The sequence below is a fragment of the Myotis myotis genome, unplaced genomic scaffold, assembly GCF_014108235.1.
Source record: "Myotis myotis isolate mMyoMyo1 unplaced genomic scaffold, mMyoMyo1.p scaffold_m19_p_1, whole genome shotgun sequence".
Lineage (NCBI taxonomy): Eukaryota > Metazoa > Chordata > Mammalia > Chiroptera > Vespertilionidae > Myotis > Myotis myotis.
Window position 1 is genome coordinate 25034840 of NW_023416313.1, and position 13213 is coordinate 25048052.

A 13213-nucleotide genomic window follows, 5' to 3' on the forward strand; every position below is an offset into this window, starting at 1 on the left:
TGTGCATCAGAGCTACTGGTTGAACAGTCACTTAGGCTTTTATATATATAGATTCATTTTGTTCAGTAGATTCCACAAATAAGTGAGATCATGTGATATTTGTCTTTCTCAGTTTGGCTTATTTCACTTAGCATAATAGTCTCCAAAAGGTAAGAGATTCCTCTTATTGTTCTCTTCTTATCCTTTATGATAAGGATCTTCTCTTTTTATCCTTGTGTACAGTGAAGGACATAGCACAAGGTCATTAGTAATTAAACAATCATTGAATGGATGAGTGAGTGAAAGGAAGAGCTGTAGGAGGGTCCAACAAAGTGCTAGAGAAGTGCAGACTGCAACAGGGTGCCTATTCTATCCCACATATAAAAATAAACACCAGATGGACTAAAGAGTTAGATGTAAAAATAAACAAAAAGCGTATAAGGAAATAAAGGAGGATTTCTAAATAAAATTCTCCACCTGGCCCGGCCAGTGTAGCTCAGTGTTTGAGTGTGGACCCATGAACCAAGAGGTTGCTGGTTCAATTCTAGGTCAGGGCACATGTCCAGGTTGCAGGCTGGATCCCAGGGGTGGGAGGTCATGCAGAAGGCAGCTGATCGATGATGTCTCACTTTCATTGATGTTTTTATCTCTCCCTCTCCCTTTAAAAATCAATAATAATAATAATAATAATAATAATAATAATAATAATAAACTTTAAAAAATTCTCCACCTGGCCCTAGCTGCTTTGGCTCAGTGGATAGAGTGTCAGCTTGCTCACAGAAGGGTCCTGGGTTTGATTCTGGTCAAGGGCACATGCCCAGGTTGTGGGCTCGATCCCCAGTAGGGGGCATGTAGGAGGCAGCCGGTCAATGATTCTCATCATTGATGTTTCTCTCTCCCTCTTCCTATAAGAAATCAATAATAATAATAATAATAATAATAATAATAATAATAATAATAAACCATGTAAAAAATTCTCCACCTCAATACATTTTGAGATGTGACTGCTATGAAAGAGAAGTGCAGGGCCCTCTGGAGGAGATAGCAAAGGGGGACTGGGTTGGATTGGGCATGCCTGTTGAGGAAGTGGTGCTCATATGAGATCTGAGGGGGAAGAGCTGGGAAATGCCAGGTTGCAGTCAGTGGGAAGGACAGAATTCAAGCTTCATGGAAGAGCAGAGCTTTCATTATTTGAGAAAGAGAAAGGAGGCCTGAGAGTCAGATCAGTGTGTTGGAATCAGTGACCTGCAGAAATCCAAGAACAAGGACGGGTCAGGCAGAGCCTTGCAAAATTTCAAAAACACCAATGACTCTGTTCATCGTCTGACTGTCTTGGTGCACCGAGGTGTGCCAGGGTTTGTTGAGGTCCTGACCTTTGTTCTTTCTCCTTCGTCAGACTGTCTACTTTTCCATCAGCTCATTGCTCAAACCGACACTTGCCAAACCAGCCACAGGCAAACCTGGCAGATGGACTCTTGGTCAAACCAGAAACACAGGTTTTGGAACGTCTTGAGCAACAGTGGTGAGGCCACTTGTAATGTCATCAATTCCAGAGGTTCACAAAAAACTCTCTACCTGTGTCCTCCTTCAGCTTAGATCACACCTTTGAAGAAGCTGTTGAAACCTTATAAGCTTGTGAATATAGTCAAGCCCCTCAAACCTTAGAAAATAAACCCCATGATAAAACCTCCCTGTTTTTCTCTTTACCGGCCCCAGCCAAGGTTCCTCCCCTCATTGTTCAGGGTTCCAGCAAGACATGGATGGTGTGTTCAGATTAGGATAGTTCATGGAAAGTTTAATAAATAACTCTATAAAGGTGTGGGCAGTATGTTGTGAAACACAAGGGGTGAGAGAAGACCCCAGAACTAGGAGAGCAGAAGTACTACCGCTCCAGGGCCTGAAAAAAGGTGGAAGGTTACCTGAACCCAGCTGGAGAGAGCTGTACCCTTGGGTTGAGTGAATGAAGCAGACTCTGTAAGGAAGGAATTGGGGGACTATATGTCCCCACCTCACTCTCCATCTTCCCTCCAATCTCTAGGGTTCACTGTTGACCAAACTCAATGGAGTCATGGGAACCTTTTAAAGTTGCCTTATATCTGGGACAGAGAGCAGAGTGGTGAAGGGGAGAGTGTGGATCTGGAGGGACAAAGGGGAGACATCTGGCACATTCCCTCATTCTGACTTCCCTCTACAACCTAATTTCTTTTCACCCCCACTCAACTGAAACAGCTCTAGCCAAATTCACTATATGGTAATTGCCAAATCCACTGGATATGTCTGAGGCCTCTCTGCTGCCTTCAACACAACTGACCACTTCCTCCTTCTTTCTTTTTTTCAAATTAAATCTTTATTGTTCAGATTATTACAGTTGTTCCCCTCCCCCCCCATAGCTCCCCTCCACCTAGTTCCCACCCCACTCTCTGCCCTTACCTCCCTCACTGTCCTCATCCATAGGTGTACGATTTTTTTCCAGTCTCTTCCCGCATCCCCACACCCCTTTCCCCCCGAGAATTGTCAGTCCACTCCCTTTCTATGCCCCTGATTCTATTCACCAGTTTATTATGTTCATCAGATTACTTATTCACTTGATTTTTAGATTCACTTGTTGATAGATGTGTATTTGTTGTTCATAATTTGTATCTTTACCTTTTTCTTCTTCTTCCTCTTCTTAAAGGATACCTTTCAGCATTTCATATAATACTGGTTTGGTGGTGATGAACTCCTTTAGCTTTTCCTTATCTGTGAAGCTCTTTATCTGACCTTCAATTCTGAATGATAGCTTTGCTGGATAAAGTAATCTTGGTTGTAGGTTCTTGCTATTCATCACTTTGAATATTTCTTCCCACTCCCTTCTGGCTTGCATAGTTTCTGTTGAGAAATCAGCTGACAATCTTATGGGTACTCCCTTGTAGGTAACTGCCTTTTTTTCTCTTGCTGCTTTTAAGATTCTCTCTTTGTCTTTTGCTCTTGGCATTTTAACTATGATGTGTCTTGGTGTGGTCCTCTTTGGATTCCTTTTGTTTGGGGTTCTCTGCGCTTCCTGGACTTGTAAGTCTATTTCTTTCACCAGGTAGGGGAAGTTTTCTATCATTATTTCTTCAAATAGGTTTTCAATATCTTGCTCTCTCTCTTCTTCTGGCTCCCCTATAATTCGGATGTTGGTACGCTTGAAGTTGTCCCAGAGGCTCCTTGCACTATCTTCATATTTTTGGATTCTTTTTTCTTTTTGCTTTTCCGGTTGGGTGTTTTTTGCTTCTTCGTATTTCAAATCTTTGACTTGATTCTTGCGATCCTCTAGTCTGCTGTTGGATCTCTGTATAATATTCTTTATTTCATTCAGTTGTATGCTTAATTTCTAGTTGGTCCTTTTTCATATCCTCAAGGGTCTTACTAGATTTATTGAGGGTCTAACTAAATTTATCGGTGGTTTCTAGAAAATTCTTGAAAAACCTTATAAGTGTGGTTTTGAACTCTATATCCAGTAGTTTGCTTTCTTCCATGTTTGTCATTTGTGACCTGTTTCTTGTCTCCACGTTTTTTATGCTTCCCTGTGTTGATAGAGTGGCTTTGTGTGCTAGGTGTCCTATAGGACCCAGTGGCTCAGCCTCCCCAATTACCTGAGGTGGACACTCTTGGTGCACTCCTTTGTGGGCTTTGTGCACAGTCTTGTTTTAGTTAAGCTTTGATTGTTGTAGGTATCACTGGAAGGAATTGACCTCCAGGCCAATTGTCTGTGAGAATCAGCTGTGTCTATGGTGGGAGAACTTCTGTGCTGAAGACACCCTTCTGGGGCAAGACTTGCTTCAGTGGGACTTTGGTGCTCACTGAGTCTGCCCCCTGAGTGTGTCCCTTATGGATCTAAGGAGTTGTAATCTGGATGGTCCCACTCTGACCACTGGGTACACGGGCTCTTGGATCTCTAAGGAGGTGCTAATTTAGCCTCTGCCTGAAGCTACCCAGCAGGAGCTATGGAGATATCTGCAGATTTCTTTGTTTGGGGTTTGGAGGTGCCCAGATGAGGCCCAGCTGTGAAGCAGTGCAAGCTCCTGTGGGGCCTTGGGCCTTCTTTTGGATGTTCAGGGTCTCTCTGACCCAGCTTCAGTTTGTTAGGTAATTTTAGATTGCAAAGGGCCAGGCCATTCATATGCAAAAGCCTCCTCGCACAGCTTGGGTGAGGCGGGGACTCAGGGAATCAACAGGGGGGAGCAAACAGCTATGGCTGATCCTCAGCCCTGCCCTAAGAGGTCCCGGGTCTCAGTGTCCCGAGGTAATCTCTGCAAGCACCTCTGAGAGAGAGCTGCCCTTGAGTTCCACCCGATGCGAGACAGTCCAGTTTCTCCCAGTATGAGTCTCGGTCCCCAGAGACTTGCCTGGAACTGGAGTTCGGAGCAGTCAGGAGCTTGAGACTTCCTCCTGATTGAAAAAGACAACCACATCCTCAGTTGCCAGCCCTTTCCTCGTGCGCCTCCGTACCTCTGCACTTTACTTCCACACCTCCTCTGAATCTCAGTGTGCTTTTCTCTTTCCTTCTAGTTGTAGAATTTCCACTCAGCCAGCCTTCCTGTGGTTCTGGATGATGTCCATTTTTTCTTTTAGTTGTATTTTTGAGTGGTTGTGCGAGGCAGCAATTTCAGGTGTTTACCTATGCCACCATCTTGGTTTCTCCCATTTCCTCCTCCTTGAACCCTTTCTCTCTTACCTTCTGTGTTACCATTGTCTGCTTCTTAAACAGCTCATTCTCAGAAACCCTGGCTGGCTCCAGTTCCTCCTTTTCTGGCAAAGTTTGATGTCCCTCAGTGCTCCGTCTTCAGCTCTTCTCCTCCATGCCTTTTACTATTACACTAGAGGCCTGATGCACGAAATTTGTGCAAGAGTCGGCCTTCCTTCCCCCCGCTGCCAGCACTGGCTTCCCTCTGGCACCCAGGACCTGGGCTTCCCTTGCAGCCTGGCTTCATCCAGAAGGTCATCTGGTCTAACTAGCATATTATGCTTTCATTATTATAGATATACTAGAGGCCCGGTGCACAGATTCATGCACCAGGGAGGTCCCTCTGCCTGGCCCGTGGGGACCAGGCTGAAATAGGCCCGAGGGGTCCTGGGCCTATTTCTCTGACATCCCCTGAGGGGTCCCGGATTTCGAGAGGGCACAGGACAGGCTGAGGGACCCCACTGGTGCATGATTGGGGCTGGGGAGGAACTGCAGGAGGACTCCAGGTCATGTTGGGCCCTTCTAGGCCAGTCCCAATTGGAGCCGGTCAGCGGGGAGGGACCGCGGGAGATTGGCCAGCCAGGGAGGGACTGCTGGAGGGTTCCAGGGCATGTTGGGCCCATCTCACCCAGTCTCTATTGGCCGGACCCCAGCAGCAAGCTAACCTACTGGTCAGAGTGTATGCCCCCTGGTGGTCAGTGCGCATCATAGCGACTGGTCAAATGGTTGGACTCTTAGCATATTAGACTTTTGTTATATAGGATCCTGACGATTCTCAGAACCACTTGTGCAGTCTTGTGCTCTGCTTAGCTCCAAACCCAATATAATCTTCATGCCAATTGAGTATCACACCTAAATGTCTCATAGACATGTTCAAATTCAACATGTTCCAAACTAAGCTCATTATCTATGTTACCATCCAAGTCTCTTCTTTCTGTGTTTCTGTGTTATTTAGCTACACCAACACCAACTCTACCACCCAGGCTAAAAATCAGGCAGTCATTCTGGGTTCTCACCTAACCCAACAAAGTCCGTCACTGATCCTGTCAATTCTACCTGCTGAGGGGGTTTTCAAATCTGTCCTTTTCTTGCTATACCCTGTATTGCTTTATTTCAGGTCTTTGTCATATTTGCCTGGACTATTGCAGTAGTCCTTTAACTGAGCCTCCTGTCTCCAGTTTCTTCCCTTTTTATTCCATCTTCTTCCCCAGTGCCAAACTGATCTTGTGACTCTCCCACCCAAAACTTTTAAATGGCTAATTAAATACCTACAAGTTGGATAGAGTCCTACTTCCTTAATACGATATAGCAGAGATTAAAAATGTGTATATGTGTGCTTTCTTTTTTGCTGCTCTACCTAAGAGGTGTTCCTTTGTTCATTCACTCCGAGGCCATAATTTATCTTTTTGGCATAGAAAGAAACCTCCCTGCTATCTCTTGCAAGAGAAGTAATCAGACCATTTCTGTTGTGAGAGTCTGAAACCTCTGGGAGCAATCAGGGTCTTCATCATGAGAAGATGGATAGAAATAAGGCTTTTGGTGTTCAGTAGTTCAAAAAGGAGGAGCAAAGCTGGTTTCCCACCTTGGGCATGTGACTCAGGCTAAGCTAGACATAGACCCTCACCTGAGACCTTAAATCTTAATGTTTATATGGAAGAATGAATACTAAATACCAAAAGCCAAGAAAAATCTGCAAAAGAAAACTGTGCGAAATACTTGCCTGAGAAGATAGTAGAGGCCATGATAAGCACATAAAATTAGAATTAGGCTAGAAATAGACAAAAGCAAACAAACAAGCAAACATCAGTAAAAAGGAGTTGAGAAGTCAGAAATTCTCAGTGTATGTGCAAATTTGATACATGACAATGAGGGTAGTTTGAATCAGTGGGGAAAGACTATCTATTAAAAAATAAATGGGACCTCTATCTTAAATATTAATTCAAAATGATTGTGGTAATCAGTCCACAAGGTATGCATATATTAAATCATCACCTGATATACTTTGAACACCATGGTACTATATATATATAATTTTCACTAGTTAATTATACCTCAATAAAAGCTGTGGGAGGAAGAAAATTTAGGAGATTACATTTAAGTGTCACAGGATATCTTATTTTTAAAATTGAGGTATAATTGACATATAACATTATATTAGTTCCAGGTATACAATAGAATGTTTCTACATTTATATATATTGTGAAATGATCACCACAATAAGTCTAGTTAACATCTGTCTCCATAGTTACAAAATATTTTTTCTTCTGTTGGGAACTTTTAAGATCTATTTTCTTAGCAACTTTCAAATATACACAGTATTATTAACTATAGTCACCATGACTTATTTATTGAGATCTTCTTAACACCAGAGCTATAAAATTTATTAAAAAGCTAGAAATCAAGAGCTATAAAAGAAAAGATAGACATATTTGATTACATAAGAACTAAAAATTCCCTATGATAAAAGTATAATGAATATAGCAAATGAAAAAGTCAAATGATAAAGGACAGACTTGGACATACCATTAATACTGCTAATAGCCATAACATTCTTACAAATTGGTCAAAAAGTGTAAACAACCCAATCAAAACAATGAAAAAACAATATGAAAAGGCAATTCACAGAAAAACAAATTAATATGACTTTAAAACATATAAAAAGTTGTTAGAACAAAGGAATAGTCCAGGAAATGCAAATTTAAAAAATGCTATGCCATTTTTCACCCAACTGGTAGCAAATATTAAAAATGATCTAGACATCTATGGCTGGTGGGGATAGGTATGGGAAGGCAGGGCTACTCTTTCATACAACATAAATAGAAATGTGAAGTATTATAATATTTTCAGAATACATACTAGCAACATTTTTAAGTATTAAAAGTATGTCCTTTGCCACATAAATCCCCCTCCAGGGAATTTAGCCCATAGAAATAGAAGCAGCAGGCAAAAATATATGTCCAAAGATGTCTATTGCAACATGCTTATAGCACCCACCAACAGGGAAATGAAATATGGTATACTTATAAGATGGAATATTGTGGAATAATATCAATAGAAAGAATGATTTATAGTTATACTGACTGAAATGGAAAGGTTCCTGTAAGGTTTTATTGAGAAAAGAAAGATACATAAAATATCTACAATATGATTTGCATTTTTGTAAAATGAACAAAAACAACATATATATCTATATGAATATGAGTAATTACCTAAACTTGGAGAAAAATATGGAAAAATAAATACCAGAGTATTAACAAGATTAATGGGGTAGAAGTCCAGTGCTTTTGTATATAAAAAAGAATTATTTTAAAAAATTCACATTTTTACAGTGCTTCTCTTGTGCTCCCAGTTTGTTAATTACTCCTTTTTTGTTGTCTCTATAAGCATGCACAAATTTCCATATTTGCCATATGACACACTACAATTTTGTAAGTTAAAAATATCTACAGCTGTATTCTCTCTTAGGTACAAAAATTGTATATTATTTATCTTTGTATTTTGTCATTATTTGTGTGTTGTAATCCTGTCCAAGGGCTGCTATAACTGGGTAGCTTAAAACAATGGAAATGTATTCCCCACAGTCCTAGAGGCTAGACTCGCAGCAGTGGGCAAACTACGGCCCTCGGGGCCCGTTTGAAATGAATAAAACTAAAAAAAAAAAAAAAGACCATACCCTTTTATGTAATGATGTTTACTTTGAATTTATATTAGTTCACACAAACACTCCATCCATGCTTTTGTTCCGGCCCTCCGGTCCAGTTTAAGAACCCATTGTGGCCCTCCAGTCAAAATGTTTGCCCACCCCTGGGCTAGAGGTAACAAATCCAGATGTCTGCAGGGCCATGCTCTCTCTGAAGTTTCCAGGGGAGAATCCTTCCTGGCTTCTTCCAGCTTCCGGGGGTTGCCTACAATCCTTGGTATCTCTTGGCTTGCAATGCAACACCCCAATCTCTGCCTCTGTCTTCACATGGTGTTCTCTGCTTGTCTCTGTCTCTGTATGCAAATTTCTCTTCTCACAAGGACACCCAGCCATTGGATTTAGGGTCCTAATTCAGTATGACCTCATCTTAATTTGATCTACAAAGACCCTATTTGAAAATAAGTTTACACTCATAGAATCTTTATATTAAAAGAAAAATGCATAGAACAAGCAGTAAAATTTTAGTGATCTAAGGGAAAATGCAATAAAAGCAAAGTGTACACTGATTTGTAGCCAATAATTCATGCCAAGCAAAGTCATAATAAGACAGATAAATACAAGAGAAGTACGGATGGTGCTAGGGATCGTGAGAGATGTAACAAATGATCTCTTTCTTTTGTACATATTTCCTTATCCAAGTCAGAGAAACCCAAATATAATAAAATTTCTACTTTACACAGTGTGTGCCTAATCACATTTAGAAATAAATGACTCCCCACAGGTTAAAAGTGCAAGGATTAGATTTATTCAAGACTAGAACATACATTCACAAATCAGGGAAGGGGCCCTACCTCCAGGAAATGCAGGAGACATGTCTTTGTTTCAGAAAAGACGGTGCCATATAGCTAGTGTTTTCCTTAATCCAACTACAGGAAGCAAACCTGACTAAATGTTGGCTGGTAGGGATATAAAAAATTCAAGGGGAGAAAGCATTGAAGGGGGCCTGAGCGAAGAAGAAAAAAAAGGGCTGAGGAACACTAGGCAAGAAGAGATAAGAAACATAATTTAGAATTGTAAACTCTAAGACAATTCATTGTTCTCCTGGAGACAATGAAGGTCTGGTTCTTTAAGTTTGAGGGGAACAGCATTTTGACAAATTCTGTCTGTGAGGTCCCCTTTCTGACTAAACCAAGGAAAGGTTTTCTTTGCCTGTCTCTGGCCTGAAGGCTGTGGTTGAAGCCTGTTGACTTTAGTCATTGACATACTAACAATTCACTTGCAGGTCCCAAGGTTAGTAGGTTGATATATAAACCCAAAGCAAAGGAATTGACTTGTTTCAAGATCTTGGAGATTTGAAACAGGGCTCTGCTCCCCACTCACCCCATGTTCCCTCATCCTCTCTCCTGAGTCTGGGCTGGGTTGAAATGAATTTCAGGCCCAAGTTGATACTATATTCCTTGTTTTCTTAATTGATTAAATTATTAAGTGGCACATGGCTGCAGTAGTAATTGAACAGTTGCTAGTAACTAGATGTAGCCCACAGGTGTCCCTGTGACCCTATGGATAGGGAATTATCCTGTTCTACACCAGCTACATTAATTGCTTAATGGTTATGTTTGTGGGAAGTTATGTAACACACTCTGAGCCTTCACATGTAATTTAGCTGTGGAGCCTATAGCAACTGAGATCCCCACATCAGATAACTGGGTCAAGGTCCAGACTCCAGCTACTCGGCAGGGAGATGGCACACCTCCAGATGTTCCTTGTTCCTAGAAGTAACCCCGAGCCTTCCAATTTCTGCCCCATCCTGAGCAAGGATTGCAAGGTCAGAACTACAGAACTCCAAGCATTCTATCTTTTTGTGGGGATCTGTTCTAACGATTGGTTCAAATCTTTTTTTTTAAAGAGAATTAAGCAGTAACTTCTATTATTCTTAAAAAAGAGTTGGGTAGGTAGTGGGACTAGGGAGTTGTAATATGAATGGTTGGGGGTTGAGAAGGGGTCAGGGAAATAAAAAAAAAAAGATGAAAAATAAAGGAGGGAAAAAAAAAAGGGAGGTGGAGAGAGAGAACGGGAGTAGAGAGATGAGGAGAAGAGCGAGCGAGAAGGCGATGGAGAAAGAGACTAGGGCGAGGAGCGCAGAGTAGAGAGCGTAACTAGATAGCCGCGGGATGATATACTGATCGGGCGCCAGAGCTATGCAGAGACTCTAGAGAAGAGAGCGGAATCGTACGATATCGATCTCTCCTATAGCTAGTATCGCTCGATGCGCAACTTTTCTCCCTATCTCTCATTCTCGCTTAGCTCTAGCAGATCTCTGCATCCCCTTTCTCCTTCGCTCTCTTCTCTTCTCTCTCTCTCCCTCTTCTCTCTCTCTCTATCTCTCCCCTTTCTCTCTCTCTCTCTCTCTCTCTCTCTCTCTCTCTCCCTTCTCTCTCTCTCTCTCTACTCTCTCTCTCTCACCTCTCTCTCTCTCCTTCTCTCTCTCTCTCTCTCTCTCTCTCTCCTCTCTCTCTCAAATAAAAAAAATTTCTGCAAATGTAAGAAGGGCTTTAAAAAATTAGCAACAAGAAAGAATAAATAGAATAGCATTTCTTACTTTTATCAGGGAGCAAAATCTTTCCCAGAAGCCCCCTACAGTATTCCTTCTATATCTCATTGGCCAGTACTTGGTCATATGTACATTCCTAGACCGATCATTGACAGAGGCTAGTGCATACTGTTGCATGGCTGGTAGTATTTTATTTTTTAAAAATATATTTTTATTGATCTCACAGAGGAAGAGAGAGAGAGAGATAGAGATAGCAATTTCAATGATGAGAGAGAATCACTGATCAGCTGCCTCCTGCATGCCCCCTACTGGTGATCGAGCCTGCAACCCAGGCATGTGCCCTGACCAGGACTCCAACTGTGACCTCCTGGTTCATAGATCGATGCTCAACCACTGAGCCACACTAGACGGGCACATGGCTGATTTTAGAACAGTCAGATTTATTCCCTGGGACTGGAGAAAGGGTCCACTTTCTCTCCCCTCATTGCCGCACTCCTAATACCAGAACAGTAGGGATCTGTTGGCAAGAAAGATTTTGTTTGGATAGCCAACAGTGTGGACCACAACACTGAGAAAGAATAGAAAATATGGCACCAGTTAACCTAGGTATCTACATACCACTCTTTCTGTAACAGGAAAAATATAAATTTGTCCTTATCTCACCAAAGAAGACAGCAACCTTGAACGAGGAACAGAAACTCTTATCTGGGTCCATATATGTTACAAGTAGCCCAATTGCACACCCATCCACTCTGAGGCCAATCAGCCAATAATAACAGAAAGTTGATTCCCAGAGCCAACTGAAAGTCTGAGATTAAACCCTTGACTAGTTTTTCTCAGAATTTGTCTGCTGATAAATTGTGTAAGAACACAGAAGGGAGAACAAGAACTTTAGAAACAAAGGGAAAAATTATGCCAGCATGGCAATTTAAAAAAGAGAAAAGAAACAAACTTAACAAAATGTTGAACAAGACTTTGAAACTACGTCCATTAAGTCATCCTAATGACTGTGAAGGACCACATACTACCCAGTTATGACAAAGGTAGGATAAAATGGAAAACACTGCCACGGAGGTTAAAATGTTAGACTGTGTTCCATGTAGGGGATTAATTCTACTTTTGAACATAAAGGTATATGTGTGTGTGAGTTGGTGTATAATTCTATTAATAGAAAATCCATGTCTCCCACCTCCAGGAAAACAAACAACAGACAAATACTTCCTGAACATGCTCTGAAGAGGTACCCAATCATCATCCTGCCTAGAGCCCCCAGCCCAGCTCTGTCAGTGAGCAGTGGGTGGAAAAGACAAGGGCTTTGGCATTCAGAAAGCTGGTGTTGAACACAGGCTGCAGCACTTGCACTTCTAGGAACTTGAGCAGGTCCTTACTCTTATTGATTCTCAAATACTCAGTTGTAAAATGGTAACAACCTGACAGAGTGTCCTTATAAAGTGCCCGATTCATGGCAGATGCTCGTGATATAGTAATTACCGTTAACTCCTTGCCAGGAACAGATCTTTCTAATGTGTGGTCCCCAGACCAGCAGCACAACATACTGAGGAATGTGTTAGAAATGCAGTCTGCTGGTATGGCTCAGTGGCTGAGCGTCAACCTATGAACCAGGAGGTCACGGTTCAATTACCGGATGGGGGCCAGGCTTGATCCCCAGTAGGGGGCGGCCGATCAATGATTCTCTCACACTATTGATGTTTCTCTCTCTCTCCCTTTCTCTTTCTCTCTGAAATCAATGATAAAGGAACATTTTTTTAAAAGAAAAAAGAAATGTAAATTCTTCGGTTCTGCCTAGGAAGTAAGTCAGAAACTCTGGGGTGGGCCCAGCCGTCAGTGTTTGAACAGGACCTCCTGGGATTCTGGTGTGCATTCACATTTGAGAACCACTGATGAAAAGCAAGAGCAAAGGGCCAGATTGCCTACGTTTGAAGCCAGCTCGACTTCCTACTCTCTGTGTGATCTTGAGCAAGTTACTCCACTTCTCTGTGCTTCCATTTCCTCACCTGCAAATGAGGATAATGGTTATAACTGTGTCATAGAGCTGTGAGGACTGAATGAGTTAATGCAGATAGAGTGCTTAAAATGCGACCTACTCCACAGTAAGTGTTTAATAGATAACGGCTGGTATGATTAATTATTGATAGTCCTATGTAGTTCTTGTTCTGCTATGAGCACTTCCAGGTTAAGGGTCATTTGGGAGGCGGTGTGATGATGGTTTGACATCCCCACACTTTCCCCCTGTTCTGTAGCTTCTGCTCCAACCCTCACCACCACCTCAGATGGCTTGAGGAAACTTGGGATTGGTAGGAATATACAAAAAAAA